The sequence below is a fragment of the Aptenodytes patagonicus genome, chromosome 6 (genome assembly GCF_965638725.1).
Source record: "Aptenodytes patagonicus chromosome 6, bAptPat1.pri.cur, whole genome shotgun sequence".
Classification (NCBI taxonomy): Eukaryota; Metazoa; Chordata; class Aves; order Sphenisciformes; family Spheniscidae; genus Aptenodytes; species Aptenodytes patagonicus.
The window spans coordinates 36,403,942-36,422,851 of NC_134954.1; the positions used below are offsets into that span (position 1 = coordinate 36,403,942).

An 18,910-nucleotide genomic window follows, 5' to 3' on the forward strand; every position below is an offset into this window, starting at 1 on the left:
GTGTTCCCTGTTAACATGCTAGCAATCATAAAGAAGGAAAGGTGAATGCTGAATTAAAAGAATTTAAGCCCACCATTATTTGGCGTTCCAAAACTAATTATGTTTGAAGAAATATCCCAGTAAAGGAGTGATCCAGTGCACTCAGGTGGGCATCTGAGGATGCTGCAGGCGATGTGGCTGCAACATGGAAGAAACTGGTATGTAGGCATGAGGGCCATGGTAGAAAAGGCAGCCCATGGCAGTGTGGTTGCAGGCTGTGCTGGTCATACTCTCCAATAGAAGAAGTCAAGCTGTGACACAGATAAGGGTTTACACTGCTCGTATCATATGGCATCACTCGCATATACTTCTGCAAAATGCTAATGTCATGTTTCAAGATGCATATCTGTATGTAACTGGCATTTTCATAAAAAGTACACCGGGGAATGGCAGCTTTAAATCCAGCAGCAGGAAGAGGGTGGCAGGAGTCAGCCCCAGCAGGTTGTGTTACACTCAGTCATTTGGTTTGCCGGGTCTTGGGTGAACATAGTGCTCAATTTCAGTTTGTAAAAATGTGAACTTTGCATTACGGGTTCTAACGAAGGCAAAGCTGATTATCCAACAGCATGTTTAGCTCTGCTTCATGTTAAATTTGTTGGGGATTTCACAGCATTTCCATTCTATATGTTGGCCTATATTTACTCAAAGCGTATACCAGGCTGCTAAAAGATCTGCAAGCAAAATTCAGCTACCAGATATGTCTGGAGTAGTTTGGGGTGCTAATTGCACTCAGACTAACAGGTTGCCTGTTAATTTGAGTGACGAATGCCTAGGAAGTAAATGCTATCTATACATTTCACAGTTGTGACAGGTGGGGAAATCACATAAGCTTGTGCTGTGAAATACATAGCCTTGGTGCAGCTGGACTAATGTTTCCCACCACATTAGACAGGCGGCAGATAGATATCTCCTGCATGGGCAAGATCCCCACACTGATTCAGGCATCACTGGAGTTTCAGATGCCTCCTGAAACCCCTGACTGGGCCATCGTGCATGGCTAGAATTCATCATGGATGGTTCTCCCACTTTGGCTTTCCTTCCTTCTTATGCTGCCTGCTGGTAGGTAGGGAAAGCAAATTATTTGGAAATTAGGGAATTAACGTTCCTTGTGGAGAGCTGCCATAAGCAGAGTAAAATATTGGTGGAAAGTGGGCAGTAAAATCAGCAAATGAGAGAAAGAAAGAAGGGCCCTGTGTACTAAATGAGGGTGGTTCGGTCACTTGTGCTTTTTGGTGACAGTTACTATTGCTTTTTTATTAGTTTTATTACTTCTCTTACCTGAGACTGCCCTCTCACAGATGTCTCAGCAAAAAGCAGAACTTGAAACAAAACCCAGCAAACTGGAAGTCTAGTTAATATGATAAATTGTAGTCATTAAAATAGAAAACCAAACTGAGGAGAACATGTTCTTGGGGAGGCAAATAAATAAATAAATGTTGGCATATTTACGCCGATAATTCGACATTCATTAGTTAGGCAGTATTATTTGTTTTATCATTTTAAAAATGGTTTTAATGGCCAAATGAAGGTGGCAGATGGGAGATAACTGAAAGAAAGGCTGTTTGTCTCTCTCAGACTTAAATATGGTGAACTCATCATGCAAGGTGATGCTCCTCCAGCCTGCTCCAATTTTCCTTAGTCTCTGCTGCAATAATTGCCCTCTTTCTCCACCGAACGGACTTCAGGTAGCCAGCTGATGTACCCCTGGGTTATCTGTACGTCCAGCTGATGAGTATCATGGCTTTGTGTGCTGCCCGCCTGCCTTCTCGTTAGTGCTCAGCTTAGCTGGGCAGCCTCTCACTCCAGGACAGAGGGAAGACCTAGCGAGCTAGGCATCCTGAGCTTTTTTATCATGCAATAATAAACTAATACCATCGTGAATTGAAGTGAAAAAAAACCCATAATTTTATTTACCCTGCAGAGGAACATTAACAGATGAGCATCCCATCTCTTATATTTATTTAGACATTTATTCTCTAGGTAGATTTGCATTATGTCTATGAGTTAGCGCTCTGGATGTCTGCTGATTAAGACTAAAAAGGGCTGCCTATCACCTGAACAAAATGCTCAACCACTTAAACTTCCAGGCCTGCAAGCAAGTGCATGGCTTTGAGGTTATGAGGAGCTTCATTCATGTAAGAAAGGATTGCATATACTAGGGTTTTTTTCCTAGCATTTTCGTATGTGTGCAGAACTGGAGTACAAATCTGCTGGTTTACTTTTACGTATTTTATTTTTGCTTCTGGTTGTGTTATAGTCTGGATATTGCTTGCCCGTGGGTGGCCAAAACAAGGGTGAGCAATTGCAATGTGAAGTTGTGCTCTGCGTGTGCTACCCTCCAGCTCCATCAGCTCTGCTCCTGCTGCTCAGTGCTTCCCCGTACGGCGGCCACAACAGGAGTCCTGGCAGAGAAAAGGAGCACTCGGTAGGAGGAAAAAATGTGTCCAAGCCTGAACGCTGGGAAGGACAACATGTTTCTGTGGGCTGATAGCCGGTTTTCTTTGTTATTCTTCTGAGGCTCAACCCACCTACAGAAAATGTATGCTGCAGTAATTCAGTCTTTGGAGTCCCACCACTGCAAGCTTTGGCAATGAAATAAGGCTTAGGTTAATGCGGCGCATTGCTGCTGGAGTAGCACCTCCCTGTCGTGGCCAAGGCAGGCTCTCCACTGGTGTAGGTGCTGCAGTAGGGACAGGCACTTACTGTTTCCAAGAGCATGATTAAACTGGGCAGCAGAAATAATTGGGTGGAAAACAGGCCCCAAGAGCTCCCTTGTCCCTGTCACATGTCCAGGCTCACCCAGCAAGTCAGCAGTGATGGTGGGAAGAGGTTGGGCTCCATCTCGCATTGATTCCCAACCCACCGGCATCCTTCAGCTAATTGCACAGGCCAGGTTTTTGTGCTGGGACTTGCTTGTGAAACTAGATAAGCTGGTTGAGCTGGTGCATGTCTTGAGTCTCATCAAGGCTAGAGCTGAGATTTATTTCCCTGGTTTGGATTTCAGAAAAAAATCTTGAGAAAAGCTCAGATCATGCACTGGTTCATGTTGCAAACAACTGGTTGGTTTCAGAAGCGAGAACCTATTTTAGTTTCACTTAGTAAAACTGACAGTTTGTATTGTGGACAGTTCTTATTTCTTAATAGCATCTCTGCATTCAATTTTCGAAATAAAATACACAATTAGTATACCACAAAACAATCTTCTGCAAGCACTCTTGTTCTGTTAAACACATTTGGTAAACAAGAGTTATCTTTGACTAATCCCCAGGCTTTTAGCAATTCACAGTCAGTAAATTGTCTTCTCACGCCTGGGTTTTATTTAACCAATTCAGATTATTTATGTTTGAAGGCATGACCAAAGTTCTGCGCTGTTCCCTGCAATAACTCTCCCAAATGATTATGAAACTTACTTCTAACTGCAATTAACAGCCTTCGAAAATTATCTACCACCGCTTTATAAATTCTTTTTTCATTTACCTCTATAGTAGCTCTGTAGCACCCTCAGCCACGGCTACGTTGGCAGCTATCTGCCTGCCATTTAACAGGGTGGGCGTTTCATGGTGGGCAGCTTTATAGCCGCTGCAGTTACTGCAAAGACATATAGCCCCATTTCCCTTTGTCAGCGTACATAACTGCGTGCTTGGTGAAAACCTGCACCAGCCTGTACTTATCATTTTCCTTACAATCACGTTTAGACTTTGTGGCAGATGGAATTTGGGGGTTTGGGCTTTATGTATTTTTGCTTCTGGTTGTGTTACAGCCTTGGAGGAAGTCTGAGTCAGACAGACCCCTCCAAGTGGGAGGGCCTGACAGAGCAGCCATGGGAAGAGTTGGTTGCAAACCACGCTGCCTAGCCCCTAGGCATTCAGAACTGCTGCTGGTTAAAAAAAAAAAAAAAAAAAAAAAAGTAATTTTTTTTTTTTTTTAAAGCTTTTTGGTCTTTTACAGCAAAATGGGTCTAAGCAGACCCTTCTGAAAGCTCCGGTGGCAGAGCTCAGTGGAGACGTGGGCATGGAGAGAGGCTGCAGTCTGAACAGATGTGTCAGGAAGGGGAGCACAGAGACAGGAGGGTATTGCCTTGTCCAGTTTGCTCGGCAGATCACTGTGATAATACGTATGGCTCCTGAAGGCCTTGCAGCACAGCTCTGCATCCTCTTCTGTAGCAAAATGGTATCTTAATTCCCAGCTGACAGGCTTCAGTAAGGTCCCAGCTCAGCGGAAAGGGAGCAGGATGTGGAGTAGTGTCTGTCAGGAGTCCCCAGAAAGAGAGGCTACAGGATGGCTTTGCCTGTGTGGCGGGGGTTTTCCCCAGAATTTCTTGGAAAGCATTGCAGTCCAGCCCTACACCAGCATGGGGATTTGGGGGGGGGGGCGGGGCGGGGGGTGTCACTGGGCAAAACTGCCCTGTAGCCTTTGTCCTGCAGTGAGTTGCATCCGGAGAGCCTCGCCAACACATGGTGTCCTTGGCTGGCAAGAGGCAAAGCAGCCTCCAGGTAATTACAGACCTGGAAATCAAATACGTGTGTGTATTTATTTGTAATTGTCCCCCGCCCCTTCAGGACCTTACCCATTAGAAAACGAAGCATAAAGACCTGAATGGTGTGCCAGCAGCGGCATGAAGGGCAGGGCTGTGCGTGCCACACAAATCCAGGTGGAAAGAGGACACCTCCAACTTGCTGCGTAAACCTGGCTAGGGCATCCTGTGCACACAGCAATAAACACAACTGCTGTGCTGGGTGGGTTACAAGAGGCCAGCGGCGTGCCAGGCCGTGCTTCTGGCATGGACAAAATTTTGCACTGGCCGTGATCGGCTGCCAACTGTGTTGGATGAACTCGAGCTGTGTTTAAAGTGAGTTGGATTCCACACTCAGAGGGTGGAGTGGGAGCAGAGGTTAACTGCAAAAACCATGTGTGATACAGCTCTCCTCCAGGAGGACAGCTTCTGCCGTTTCCCGTTGCTTTTGCAGAAACAGTAGCTTAAAATAATCCCAGCAGTTTAAACTGGTCTCAAAATGGCCAGGGAGTATTAATTGCCAAGGTGAGGAATGGCCTGCGTTTGTGGGGTGTTCCAGACCTGTCCTGTGTTCAGAATTGGGTAGTGAAATGGGAAGCCCATGCTGTGGCTGTGGTGAGTAGCTGAGTGCCAGGTGCTATTACGGTAATTGCTGTTCACAATGCCCTTATCCCTCGATGTATGGGACAGCGCCTGGGTGGTCGGTGCCTGGTCCCTGCTATTGAAGACACCACGTAGTCTCTAACATAATCTCACCCAGCTCCATCCCAATCCCACCACTCCCAGAGCCTCCCAGTTAGTAGTAGGTAAAAGGCATCTGGTGCTTTCTGGCCTAAATGTGTTTGGAAGTATTACATTATTTTTGTGCTTCAGTTGCTTATCCCCCGTGTGTTACACTGATAGGAGAGCATCCATGTCCCCACAGCATCTGCTTTCCTGTGCTGTCCCAGTCAGGCATCCGTAATGCAGGTATGTCCTTAGTGGTCTCTCTGCCTCCCCTCCTTGGATGCGCAAAAACACCTTTTCAACAGCCTGTCTGGTTTCAGCCCATTTTTCATAGTTACAGGACGTGGTACCGCTCGATTCATACCTTTGCCGAGGCCCCTTTGGTGTATGCCTGTAACCGCTGTGTCTCCTCTGCTAGATGCAATGCAGCAGCACAGGGACCCTGCTCACACCACCCTTCCTTCCCCCCAAAAGCTGCCTGTGCGGCCACCAGCCTCCCATCTGCCTCCCTCCCCACCTTTCTGCCAATATTTCCCCCTTGCACCTGGCCACGCTTGCTTACTTGGGGGCACAAATAATCCTGAGCGGCTCACAGCTGCCCTGCGCCTGCTGTGCTGCCCCTGCACTGCGGCAGCTGCTTCCTCCCACCAGACCTCGGTGGAGCTGCAGAGCATTGAGGGGTGACCCCGAGCCCTCTCCCTACTTCCCACCTCCTTGTCGCCCTGCTGTGACGGCCCTGCTTGCCACGCAGCTATTTCTGTCCAGCTTTTGCAGAGCCTTTTTTTAACATTGTTTACAAACCTGGCAGCTTCATCTCTCCAAGCAGCTAATGCTTTTGCTAGCTCCCCACAGCCAGATTTTGACTCGGGTTTTATACTCCTTCCAGCCCTATTCTTTTATTTTTATAGCTGTCCTGGGCATTGCAACAGGCAGAATAACTGGGCTAGGAGGCTCCTTTCTCTTCCGTACACAACACCTACCTCCTGTCCCTAAAATAAACTGAAAAACCCACTTACGCAACCTCTCTTTCCCTCTCCTTCTTTCCCTACCAGCAATGCAACACCAGCAAGCAGCCCAGATCAGCTCTGCAATGGAGTTTGGGCTTTGCTTTTGGCTGAGAGAAACTTAAAGACTCGGCAAGCTGATACTCTTCTGCTTGAATTAAATTTTTAGTTTCTGCAAAACAAACATAGAAGAGAATTAATATACAATTAGACTGCGAGCTGGGTTTGCCAAGCTGTAACTAAATATATGTACATTAGCTATTGCCCCATTAATTTAGCAATTATTTTTGGTGGCTTCGTATGAAAGATATAGTTTGAAATAACCACTTGTATTTAGGAGGAGAGTCACGTGCTGCAGAAATGCAGGCTCCTGTTTTGGTGCAGGGATGGACTGTAAAGCTGCCCTTCGCCTCTGTGTGTGCTAGGTGCTGTGCAACCCCCCAGGAAGCAGTTTTTTTGGGAGGTTGTAATGCAGAAGGGCTGCAGATGGTGCCCTTTTCCAGGGGAGACTGGGCCTGCTGAGGATGTTACCGGGCTGCTCCTCATGTCCCGTCTGCCACAGGGCTGGCTCTTGGGAGTGCTGCCAAAGCCGCTGGAGGCACAAGCGGCTACGTTCCCCTGCGTCCACATCCCTGTGATCGATTTGCTATATAAAACATGCACTGTCATCTGTGTGGAGTGACTAGCAGGTGGTGTCAACAGGCTCTTCACCGACATACATGCACCCGTGTACAGGGAGTTCGGAGAGGCTCCCTCGTCGGGACTCCGGGAGGACGTGGGGATGGATCCGAACCTGGGGCTTCGTTTCCCCCTTCGTTGTGTTGGCAGCGGCCAAGAGCTTCCCCAGCTCTCCCGCAGCCTCTGCCTGCATCCCCTTCAGTTGGGGAGAGCATCCTTCAGTTGTATCACACGTGGAGATGAGAGGTAAAGATTTGAAGTCTGGGATGATTAAGGAGTCTCTTCAAATTGTCTTCTAGCATTTCCCTTTCAGCTCCCATTGCATGGGAGGCACCCCACCTCCAGCCACCCGGGAAGCCTGTCTGATTCATGTGCATGGCAGCGGTAGCAAGTCTGGAGCAGGAGAGAGATAAAAGAAGCCTGATTTAAATTATTCAGAGTAACCCAGACCCTCGCACATGCTCGCGATCAGTAATACCCTTTTTGCTTGCTATCCCATTTTTGTGGTTGCAGCAAAGCCACCCTTTGTTAGACAGAGCAGAGCTCTGGGGAGGTGGGGCAGCTCCCCCATGCCCAGGGGCTACACCAGTCCTTCTTGCGATGTGGGGTGGGGGTATGTCTTTCTTGCTGGTCCGGCTGAACCTCATGAGCCCCTCTTGCAGCTTTTGGGTGCTGCAGGGGTGCCTGCAAGCCCAGATGGGCGTGGGAGGCACAGCGTAGGAATGTTCCTGCTTGTGACAGGGTGCTAGCCACAGCTGCAAGTGATGTTTGCCATTTGATAGCATTGCCACCCACTTCCCATTGCTGGGAGATTATGAGGTGCAAGAGGCCCCAGTACGAAAAATATGGCCGGGATGCAGGGTTCACTGCTCCAGGTGGAGTGCTTTCTGGGTTTGGCAGAGATGTTGCGGTGGATGGGTGGTGGCTGGTGATAGTTCAGCCTGGGTAGCGTGTGGAGGATATTAATGATAGGGGAAAGTGTTTGGAGGAGCTGGCAAAGTCCACCATCACCCTGGGAACGTCATGGACAGGTCTGGGGGGCTCTTTGCTTAAACTGTTGAGCAGTCTGCGAAATGGATGCGTTCCTGCGCTTTCGTCGTGTAGCATCAGCAATAGCCGGGAAGACCTTTCTCCTCCTCCTCTCTAACACAGATCTTGTTCCCTTCCTAAAAGCCTGCTATATGGGGCTGTGTTTGGGGGTACATGCTGACCCCAGCCTTTCCCTTCAGGATCAATGCATGCTGGTGGAAGCACGTTACTCCTTGGGCAGTATCTGCCGGGGATCTTTGAGGTGCAGGTAAACGTCCTTCGCCGTGCTGTCCTGTGTCCGTCTGGGTAGCTCCTGGGCCAGCACTGTCACCTTGCTTGTTCGCTGTATGACCTGCCTTCGCCTGTGCACGGCCAGCCAAGTGTCTGACAAACTGGTTGTGCTCTTGAACTGGTCCTGGCACCCTGAATCTGAGCCACCGACGAAAATACAGATCGGGAGTCAAATTCTTGACGTGAACAAAAGCAATTGTTGAGATTCATAGCTCTGTCTAGGCTTGTTTGTTTGTTTTTTTTTTAATTAAATACAGACTATTAATTTATTTCTTTTCCTATTGTTTAGCGTCTCATCAGACTCTTCCTCCTTCTGTCTGTCCATGAAGGGGTCTGACGCTGTCAGCTCCTGTGTGTCTGCAAAATACGTGTGGCTAAGCTAGAACTCAAAAGCTGCTGTGATGGGTACTATAAAAAAGCTGGTAGTGGAGGGGAGGACATTATTAAAAATAAAACAGTACAAACCTTCTTAATTAGGTGTTGTTTCTCTTAGAAGCTGATCTTCCCTCTAGGCAAGTGAAACCAATTATGCCCTCCCTTTCAACCACCTTATGCTGTTAATGATCTTACTCTTGTAAATGTAAACCTCTCCCCTACCGATGCGATTGGAAATGCTGGCCTAATTGAAGCTGGACTAAAGCAAACAATGGAGTAAAGTTAAACTAACCAAAAGAAAAAAAAAACCTAGTTGCAGGCACTTTTAAATTATAAATGGATTTATTAGGTTATAAAGCAAATGAGTAGTTTTCTTCCAACCATAGAAAGAAAGGTTATTTGGTGTAAATGGTGAGTGTAATGAGTTTTCAAGCCTAGTCTTAACCCTAGCTTGGAGATGGCATAAACTGCACCGTTTCACGCTGGTCAGTGAACGCTGTTCACTGACAAGCTTTGCTCAGATGATGTTAAGCCTTATTTATTCTCCTCTTTGTCCACCTGCCCTCTCAAATCTTTCCGTGGAACAGAGATTGAAGTCGGGAGGCGCAGATGAGGTATAGATAGGCATATAGATACATCTGTAATTGTGGTATAGCAGCCTGCGCCAAGTGGAAGTATTTTATACTTTCCTTTGAGTGACATTTTTCTGTTTTCCTGAGCATTTAGGCAACACGTTGCCAATTTTTCCTCTAGCCCTCCCTCCCTCCAATCCCATTTTACTATGGAATAAAATGAAATTAAACTGACTGTCAGAGAGCTGAATAATCTTGCATTGTAATACAGTGACTCAGAGTCCTGGATCAATGGGCTTGAATTGCTGTTAAAAGCCGTATGAAAGAGAAAGCAAAGTCTTTTGCTGTAAGCTGTGTCAAGGGGTGGAGGAGCAGAGGGATGGATGGAGGCTTAGCCAACAGTTTTTGTGCTAAACTGAATCAATTTTAAAGGTTCCCTCCGTAGATGCCTGCCGGAGGGCTTTTATAGTTCAGAAATGTCAGCACAATTGTGCAGATTGCAGCATTCAGCAACAGTAACACTCCCACCTCAAACCTGAAACTAGCACTGGGCCATCTAATTACAGCCCCACGTGTGTCGTGCAGGCATCCTATGTAGGTGCCCAGGAAGGCTGGGGCGGAAGGACATGTTGGCCTTCCTGCCTCAAAAATAGCATGTCAAGTGTCCGTTCACAAGGACGTGACCTAGCGAAAGCTGCTTTGTTGTGTGGGGCTGGTCCGAGGAGCCAGGGAGACTGGAGCTGGCCAGGGAGTGATAGTGGATGTGTCTTTCTGGGACTGAGGATGGGTTTGTCCAACCTGAGGAGCAGCCAGCGGGGCTATCTGTTAACTGTGTGCGGTGCGTGTTGCTGTACAGTGCAAGCTGGCTCTGAGTGCTGAACCCTACGGGGTATGAAATCAAGTACCACTGACTTCTCAGGTGAAATGTCCCCAGTGTCAAACATCATCATGGAAAGGTAGAAGCGGGAGGTTTTTGGTTAAAGTGGTGAGGACCTAGTTCAAGGCAGTACTTCTGCAGGTGGTTAAGCACAACTGGTCTCATCGACTTCTAGTACTCGTGTTTGAAGTAGAAGGGTAATAGCGTCTGCATGCTGTATTGAATAGTGCGTAGTGTTTCTTTGCCCCCTTTGGTGGTCATTAGTCCTACCAGAGAGAAAGAATGAAGTGCTTTGAGGTACTGTCTGAACATAATAAACCTGAAAATGTCAAAAGGCAAAGTAGAAATATCATGCCAATTTTGACAAACCTGCGCTGTTTTGTGCAGGAAAAATAACAGTGATAGCTTAGTGTTGCTCACTGGAGAGGGAGGTTATACCAAAAATACATTTCGTAAGAGAGTTTATGCTCATGCTTTAAGAAAACAACCTTAACGAGCCCAAGATGGAGATGAGACCCTCGAAGTACATGGTGTTCAGTTTGAATAGGATGGAAGGGAGGTAGCCAAGTGGTCCAAGAGCTTGAATGGTGGCCAGAGACTGATGTCACCACTCATTCTGATTTCTGATGTTTTGGGATTGATCCAGATCCTAAAGTGCCAGCAAAGAAGCTGTAAAACATTATAAATTGTTTTATAATTCTGGATAATAATGGTGATGGTGGAAGTTTCTGCATCTTGCTGCAGGGGCAAAGCCATGAAACACTGACAAGGAAACCCACCGACACACACAGCTACCTGCAGGTATATTGCTGCCTCCAAACGGGGAAGCTTGAGACATGGAACATCATTGCTTTAAATCCTTTTTATACCAGCGTTGCTGGCTATACATAGAAGGACCCCTCCTGCCTTGAATTTGGAAGGGGGCTTCTGAAAACAACCCCCCAGCTCCGTGCTCATCGGCTTTCCCTCCAGAAAGGGCTGAAGGGCAGGGGAGAGTGAAAGGGATAGTGAGGCGCATGTCATATTGCTGCTGTAAATCAAAAGCAACAACCCTGTGTAATACATACCTCAGGAATAATAATGACAGTTCATCCTTCAAAAGTACGGTGCAGAATGAAGGCCTAAGAAAGGAAAATCCATAATGAATATCAGGGAATTAATGGCTGTCTCTGCAAAAGTGTGGAGTAACCTCTCCTGGAAGCAGATGATGTTACTGGATTCCTTTCAAATCTGCTGAGTGATCAACTAGAAGAAAATATATCTGCTTTAAGGAGCTGTCTTGCTTTGATATGGGTGTGGAAAACCTGACCTAATAGGTCTTATAGATTGCTGTCATTTTTGAAATACCATTTTTAATTTCTTTGGAGTCTGGTGAATTTTTAGGTAAAAGAAAAAAGAAAGTAAGTGCACTCTGCAGATGGGTTACTTTCCCGCTCTCCGAGCCGGCGAGCTCAATGCAGAACATCCATGCTGCTGTGGTAGCCAGTCTCTGCAGCCTGGTTATGTGGACATGTCTATGTTTCATCTGCTGTGCAACCTCAGTTATCTTCAGGTTATTTGGCAAAGGCTCTTGTAGTTGAAAGCACAGAAGATGATTAAGGAAAAAGAAAAGGCAACTGCAAACCTGTGTCCTCCCTGCATTTCTGTCCCATTCGTGTGATGTTCTCGTGAGCAGATGGTACCTTGCCTTACCTTGCCTAAAATAGGGAAACCTATTAAAAACAGCCATTGCAGGAATCCCTACGGAAGGGCACTGCAGAAAAGGATGGGGTGAATTTCAGTTCTCAATAATTGTCAGAGATGTGCAAGCAGAGAGAAATAAGAGGAAAATATTTGCAAATATTTATGCTGTGTTAAAACTACTGTAAAGAGCAGAGAGAGCCACGCAGCTTAAACCTAAAATGTTTTGCTGGCATTTGTTGCAGTCACAGTTATCTGACCGGTGGCTGGTATCCTCCTTCCCTGCTTCCTCTGCCTATTTGTTGCCTGAAAATGCTGGTACTTGTAATTGAGGCCAGGTGAGGTCTATCAATTTAGCAAACCGCGACCTGATCCTGGCCATACCATCAATGAGCTCCGGTGCCCGGCATCAGCGTGGACGGAGGTTCTGGCTGCGGTGCCCCGTAATGACGGTGGATGCTGAAACACGCTCCCTTGTCAGCTAATCATTTCAGTGCCAAAATAATCATTTGATCTCAGCAGAACAGCTGGTTTTAAACTACAGATTATCCACTACTTCATCTTCTCACTTAGCTGTGGAGCTGATTTGTTTCAGCTATAGATCAATTATACCCCCAAAACAACACTCAGTTCACTCATATCATGTGAAATGAAGATAAAACAGGTTCAGATGCCAATGATAGATCTTCCATTACAGATCCTCTGTCCCTGCACATAAATACCCATCACCAGGGAGTGACTATTCATTCATTCCTGGAGCGAGTCGTGCTCATTTCATTAGGATACAATGAATTATTTTAGCAGAACAATGCATATATAAGAATAAAATGTGGTTAAAAGGGCATTTATTTCTCGCACTGCCTATAAGCGTCCCTGGATGGGTGACACCAAAATCACTCAAACTGATCAAATGTAAAATCAAATACATACGGTTAGAGCCTGTTGAGAAGCATTGTGTATTGTGTGCAAGGAAATCCAGTCATCGCAAAGCAAGTGTTTTCACGGGATCTTTTCCTTGACGTTATTATGGCCGCCTTGATCAAAAATTTCCCCATTACTGGCCAGTGAAACTGCGAAATTTTGCTTCATTTGCAATGAAGACACCTCACCTGCAAATTGATCTGGCGCGTGCTCAGTCAGCTCACGCCTAGACTACACTGATGAAACGGCAAAGTCCCAAAATCATGAAATAATGGCATCGCTACAGGTGTTTCTAGTAGGCAAGCCAGCATTTCCTTGGGCAGAGTAGGTCTAGCACATTTAAATCTATACCAACATCAATATGTTTGCATCTTTCTCAGCAGCCCTGCTGTTGCCTGCTTTGGGATCGATTTAGCTTGTGTCAGTGGATGTGCGGCTGAGCAGCATAGGGCTAAATAGAGCTGGCTGGAAGTATTCAAAAAGCAAATTTTGTAATTTGGAGCTTTGTAATCCTGGTGTTTGACCAAAACGTGTTGGTTTTATTTAATAGAAGAGGTAATTAATAAATATGCTTTTCCTCTAACGGATTGCAGCGATGCAGGTATCGCATGCCAGTTATCGTCAGAAAGTTCCCCAGTTCTTTCTGCCGTAAGCATTCAACCCCATACACTCCTCATGTTCGCTGGTGTTCCCAAGACGGAGTGAAATGCTTATTCAGCATCAAAGGGAAATACTGGGTTTATGTAATTTCCCTCAATATTATGTTTTCAGTACGGAAAGGTTTAAAGTGTGATGTCCTGGTGTGAGCGGGTGCTTTTCTGTGCACTCAGCTCTGTGCACTTTTGATCACCTTTTCCTTTTCCAGTTTGCATTAGAAACGTGCTGCTTGGGAAAACAGTGTGTGAGGAAACCCAAGGGTGCTGTTGGGAACAAGGAAGTGCGCTGGGAGCTGGCATATGAGGTTGGTCTTCCATCGGGGGGGGACTGTGTTGTGTCCTGCAGTGGAGGCACCCACGCCCCAAGGGGTGGATGGAGAGGGAATGTCTTGAGGCAGGAAAAATCCCCCTTCATCCAGCTGTTTTGCACCTGGTTTGATGGTTTTGGTATTGTTTCTTGTTCTTGTTAGATCTCCATCACAGCAGCGTGAGATACCTGATTTGCGCAGTAGAGATCCTGCTGCAGATCCGTTGCCGATGCCTGCATTCTTTTGTGCACCAGGGAGGAGTAAACTACCCACAGGTGTATTTATTTTCTGAAAAAGGATTTTTCAGCTGTCATTTGGAACGACCTGCATTACAAAGTTTTCTGTCTCTGCTTAGGCAGAGCGGTGGGAGGAGGGGAACATCGTAAGGGTGGTTTCTTATGGCCCCATGTTGGGAGGTGCGGAGCAGCTGTTTCCGAGAGACCTTACACCACTCATTCATCCTGGGGCTGGTGTCCTCAGCTCGACTGGCCTGATGATGTGAATGCGAATAGATCAGCACTGAATGGAAACCATTTCAAATAAGGTAATCTGCACACACTTTCACAAACACGTCGGCGCCAGCTAAGCCTGCAGCCAGGAGTTACAAAATTCCTATTTATTGAAATTACTTTGAATAGAGTTCACATGGTCCCTGAGATTTCAGTTTAAAAAGAAATAATTTTGATTGCGTTTCTGCACCTCAGGTCCTCCCATAAGAGGTCACCTTTCTCCAAATGTGCCTTCAGATTGTGAGACATAGTCCTGGTTTTCGGTTTCGCTCCTTTTAAATTTTTAGTTGTTCGTCAAAGCTTTTGCTGAACTGCTGTACCTAAAGTGTTGTGTTTTAACTCTGACCTCTGGAAGGAAATTGTGTATCTTTTTATGTCTAATAAGGGCTGAAATTTTGTTAGATGAAGGAACTGGCAGTTTTACAGTGTCTGCTGCCTGTAACTATCCCTGTGACTGCGAGGAGCCCAAACCCGACAGCTCCTTAAGCAATTTTTAATTTTTTTTTTCTCCCATGAAATTTTAATGCTGCATCATGCCATGAATTCATAGTGGATGCAAATATTTATCAAATCTGCTGCAGACAGTGTCCACTGGATGTTAATTTGCCAGAAGGATGAATCCTGTTATGTCTCGTTAGCAGGGACTTCTCAGAAGCAAAATAAGGAGGCCTTCATCTTGGGTTTCAGGACAGCTCCCAGTAAAGGCTCCTCTTGTTTCCTTAAATAAACGTCTTCAGCTCCATCCTCCAGAGGCATCTCGGAGTGCCCCTCTGGGGCTCTCACAAAACAAAAAGGGCTCTTGTCTGATAGCACTTTTAAGAGGCAATGATTTTTCTTAGCCCTCGCTTAACTGGCGGGTAATCGGCCATCATCTCACTCAATACAAGGCTTTGGTTTTATTTGTTTATTTTTAAATTGAGCTAAATGCCTCTTCTGCTTTCCCGCTGCCTCTGATCTCTGCTGGAGAGAGCAAATCTTAGCAGCCTGGAACATCACACGTTTCTCTGATGACTTTCGGCTCCCATATGCTCTGGTTCAGTAACAGTTTTGGCTGATCACTATGACAGCAAAACACCTTTTTTATTTAAGCTACAGCTTTCTAGAAATACATCTTTCGGCTTAATCAACATAACCTTCAGCAGTTCTTTGAAACCCAGGATCTAAAAGCCATGAATGTCAGAAACACTTTATGGCTTGTGGGAGTCTTTAGTGCTTCTGACAGTTAAAAGTGGAGGAGGAAGCTATCAAAAAATACACCAAATACAGGCTGGAATGGGATTTTTGCTGGTAGCTGACAGTTGGGCCCCTGTATTAGAAAGGACAGGCTACCGAAAGAAAAACTTATGACTGGGAAACCAAAGGGTAATGTAGCGCTGAGCGTAACGTGGTGATCAGCCAGTTGAGTTTTATACAGTATATGCTCCGCAAGCATCCATGTGTGCCGAGCTTAGGCACCCTTTGCTGGCAGAAACAGTCCTTTGCTGAAAGGTCTTTCGGACATGAAAGCTGTCGGTTTATTACTAGAATGGTAGTGGTGGTGTGATTTTTAAGAAGAAGAGGAGAAAATGAGAATAAATTACAGTAAAATGTCAGCAACTGCTGAAAATAGAGGAGTAGCAACAGTGTCTCTGGCATTTTTGCAGCCAGGCAAGCACACGCAGCAGGAATAGTGCCAGCGTGCAATTTCATCAGCTTCAATTACTACCTTCGCCTGTTTTTAAATATTTAAAGTTTAATGTTTAATTTTGGATGATGCTGAACAACAAGAATTAAAATGTGAAAATTCACATTATCGGTTGCAGCAAGTGCGTATCAATAATGTAAGCAGGATGGGACTGAATGGCCATGGTCTTCCAAGAAATCTTTTCCATTTCTCTTGTGTTCCCTGTCTAGACAAGATTTATTAAACAATCCTCTGAAGGGATTGTCCTTCTCCGCTACCTTTTATTATTGGTGGGAGCCAATTTGAGGCTCACTCTGTTGTGCGAGGGGCCGGTTCCCTCGTGTGATTGATGAGCCGGATGGGAAGTGATTAGACTTATACAAGCCCATGCTGCTTGGAACAATGCTACCAGGAAAAAAAAGGCTGTTCTTCAAATTTCAGATTCATTGCCTATTATTTCCGAGCTTCAGTTTCTCTTTCCTCCTCTTCGACACCTCCTCATTTTTCTGGCTTGCTTCGCAAGATAAGGAGAGTGAGTGGAAGATCTGCATGGTGCAGCCAATAGAGGTAACTGTAGGAGGAAAAGCTGCCAGCTGTTGTGGGCAGTCTTGCTTTTTTGTTTCATTGTTATTTTTTATGAAGACTGATTGTGATTTGCTCTTGATACACTTCCCCAGAGGTCTGCCTTCTTCAAAGAGAAGCAATAAGCTGGGCAAGCTGTGGAACAAGGCTGGTAGGAGAAACAGTAGGACAGGTAGGACATACGTGCTATTTCCCTAAATACAAGGGGGGACAAACCACAATCCCTTATATTGGGGCTGTCAGCGTGAAACCCCTTTGCCCTGTGCTAAAGAGCATTTACTGGATCGCTCCATGGTTTGCATGCGATGGTGGCCAATCACAGACTTTTCTCCCAGGGATCCCAGCAAACCTGATATCTGACTGTGCATAACAGGCAGCTTTGCTCCTGCCTGTGACTGGGGACTGGAAAGCCTTTTCAGAGGCAGAAATCCAGGTCTCCCCATCTCGTTCTGGCTCTCACCCAAGCCACCCATTCACCTTTAGCACACGGTTGTTTCATCTTACATTAAGACTTCTGCTTCTTCTCCTCTTCTGGGTGCCTGGCAGAGATTTTCATCCTAGAAATATAAGAAGGCGCATAATCATCCTTGCCTCCAAGTTTCCTAATTTAATTCCTCTTGTTTTCATTCAGAGGTTTCTACCTTATTTAATTTTTTTTAAGTCTTCCTCAGGAGACCGCTAAAACTTATCCACTGGAGCAATGGCAAATTGAAGCCAGACGGCTGTTTTTCTTTAGCACCTCTGAGGACCACTGATGCAGGCTGAAACATATACACTATACAGCAACCAGGTATTACAGTGAATGGGGGAATCCTATTCCCCTGCTAAAAGTCAAATGAATTATTCATTATTCATTCATAGCTTTAAAACTGAGCTCTTTATGCACACGCCAGAGCCTTGGGGGACTGTCCCCTGACAGGGCTGTTAGCTGAAAGTCATCACTGAGACCAAACCGAGGCAATACCTAGCCCAGCACGTTTGGGGAGAAACATGCTGCAGAGATGAGCATGAACACCTCTGCTCATGGCTTAATGGCATCTCTGTGATGTGATTTAATCTTGTTAAGCTGGAGCGGAGCTTGAGGTGTCGGTGCTCTTTTGGTGCCATTGAAAGGATGTTTTATCAGTATTTGTCCTGCTGTAGATGATAAAGTTTTTGCAATAAGGAAAAAAGATAATGGATATTGTTTTATAAATGAGAAGTGACAGCAGTCACCTGGGTGAGGGGGGTGGGAAAGGAGGATTTGTGACCAAGGGAAGCAAACTTTTGTAAAAGCCAGAGCCATGCAAATATTTCACTTCAACTTGGTGACTGAACTGGGAAAGAATTAGAAAAGTCATTTGGGGTTGGCCCAAGTGAGAATTTTTTTTTTTTTCTTTCCCCCTCATCAAAACAAAAATACTGGAAAATGTTGCTTTGTGACAATTGACATTTTCTTGTTCTACTCAAAGTTCTTAATTTGTTTTAAATAATACATTCTGGTAAAGTACAAAGCGATGAGCACCTTGATTTTTCAAGTGTGTTTTTCCTTCCCCTTCCCAGCCGGAGCTATTTGCCACATTCAAGATTAATACTCAATTTACTTTGGTCAACCAAAAATTGATCTTTTTTCCCCCGTGCTGATATGTTTATTCTTTGAAAATTTTCTCCAACCTAATAAGGATAGATTTTTTTCCATGGCATTTTATCAAATCTGCCTTCTCTTTGCTGGGTTAAAATTTGATGGAAACAAGTTATTCATAAAAATGCAGGTCAGTTTTTGTTGTACTGAAAAGAGCTCTTGCCTCCAGAAGAAATATAATAAATGAAACAAAACGAAGATCACAGATGTTGTAATAAAATTAGTAAATATGTGTATCATTGAACTTCATTGAAATTATTGTAAATGGTGCTGTTACATTGTTTAATTATGTACAATTAGCCCAGGAATTGCCAAGTCCCTGCTGGAGCCTTTTCTCTTAGATTTACAATAGGTCATGGTAGAGTATTTTTCTCATTACTGTCATGGAAGCGCTAATTGAACTGGATCCAATCTCCCACATTGACTAGTTTTATCCATAGAAGAATAATTTATTTACATACGAAGAGTACTTCTTTGCCATATTTAACTGGAGCCTGGAGCAGGCATAGAAGAGATGGCAGAATTTATAGTCCATTAAAGCATTTTCCATCAAGTGTCATCTGTGAAAACTGTTTTGGGCATATAAAGCAGGAACAAGATAAATATAGTTTTGGTGAGTCTTGAAAATACTTTTCTTCTGGCCCACAGCCAGCCAGCATGGCGAAGCTCTGGGGAGTTGTGCAAAAGTAGTCAGCAATGTTGGGTTTTTTTACCTACACACACACACACACATATATATATATATATACATGCATTGAGAATCCTTCTCCAGAAAACCTGGGAAATGCAGTATTTTGGTTTTGCTTCCAGAAAGTTTTATGGTTTCTCTCGGAGAGCTGAGAAAGAGCTGGGAGCTGCAAAGCGCA

At 45.3% G+C, this 18,910-nt stretch overlaps 1 protein-coding gene across 1 annotated transcript in view; it reads left to right on the forward strand.

Moving 5' to 3' along the window:
• The window catches only part of ERBB4 (erb-b2 receptor tyrosine kinase 4), a 665,446-nt gene that overhangs the window by 252,717 nt on the left and 393,819 nt on the right, over window positions 1–18,910 (forward strand). The window lies entirely within an intron of this gene.